The sequence below is a fragment of the Penaeus monodon genome, chromosome 27, assembly GCF_015228065.2.
Source record: "Penaeus monodon isolate SGIC_2016 chromosome 27, NSTDA_Pmon_1, whole genome shotgun sequence".
NCBI lineage: Eukaryota > Metazoa > Arthropoda > Malacostraca > Decapoda > Penaeidae > Penaeus > Penaeus monodon.
In genome coordinates, this window is record NC_051412.1 from 11,977,618 (window position 1) to 11,978,939 (window position 1,322).

At 39.3% G+C, this 1,322-nt stretch overlaps 1 protein-coding gene across 1 annotated transcript in view; it reads left to right on the forward strand.

The window, feature by feature from the left end:
• Positions 1-520: 520 nt before the first annotated feature.
• The window catches only part of LOC119590579, a 5,249-nt gene continuing 4,447 nt past the window's right edge, over positions 521-1,322 (forward strand). The window contains exon 1 of the mRNA XM_037939254.1: positions 521-707. The gene's annotated coding sequence lies outside the window, so the exon portion shown is untranslated. The remainder of the gene's footprint in view (positions 708-1,322) is intronic.

Sequence of the window (1,322 nt, forward strand, 5' to 3'; positions counted from 1 at the left end):
AATTAGTACACCGACTTTGTTTTTTTTAATACATTCTGTAATTCTTTCTTATAATTTACCGCCCGTAGAACCACGACTCGTGTTCACATGTATTTTCCTCCCCCGGGTGGAGGTTTGGGTGTGTGTGTTGGGGGGGTTAGCTTCTACACATAGTCCAGCGGAGATGCAACATTTTTAATGTCACTTTCGAACGGCCTTTCGGTATGTTTTACCCCTCCGGAATGTTAGGTACACCTTTATCTTTCCCTTGATCTATTTAGTAGGTTAGATACGCTGATTCATTTCGAAACAAAGAACATGAGGTTTTGATTGTATTTTCCAGTTGCCAGTATCGTAGCGTGATGTATTTCAAAATGTACAAATGGCACAAGCCTGGCTTTAGAAAATTGTGTCCCGTCCTTTCTTCATACCTGTCCATCATTTTTTATAACTTCTTTCCTTATCCTGGCCCATTTCTCAATCACACTATTGCTGTTCATAGAGTACTCCATATTAGCTGTTTGTAGGCTCATTAATATGCTATGGACGAGTATGTCCGTACTCGACGTATCAAGTAGTCCGTGTGCGTATGCATGACAGTGCAAGGTAAGAACTTGCGTAATCGAGCAGGGCGGCACCGATACCCAAGACATTCGTGGTTTGGTCACGGGGAGGAGAGGACGTCACGTCTGAGAGTATTGGAAATCTTCTCTAGGCCAAGAACCTCAGTAAGTCTAATGTAGCACATCTTGTTCACGCCTTTCTTCTTGTAATAATGTTTCTTCTGTGTTAGTCGCGGTTCACATGAATTTCAGTTTGCTGATAGGATCAGCCTTTATCCTAACATTTTCCCAGAAAACTGAAAGAGGGAGTGATGTAATTCGCACCATTCAGCATTTATATTACTTGGAATATTTGGAATAATTTACATACTAGTACATCGACAGGCATATAAATCCTTATCTTTGCATTTCTAGGTCGAACATAAGAACTTAATCATGATACATGTCATCATCTTTTCATTAAAATTTACACCATTTTAAGATGTAGCGCATGGGTAGTTATTGACATACTACTTCATTTGGATTCTAGGTATTCAATGAAAACAACCGGGAAGCTCTGCGTAAACTCGAATGAAGAATAAGATCATGTTTTCTAACTTCTGTCTGACAACTGTTCTTGGATTTTAGCGACTCACTTTAGTCATTCAGCTGACAATGTAATGCTTTTTCAGTCCAGAAATCCAATTCAGCTCAGCGAGGTTTCATGATGGTCTTCAATTACATTACGTTGTAGTTACAGTATTATGGTATGATTACTTAAATCACAGTGTTCTTTAGGGG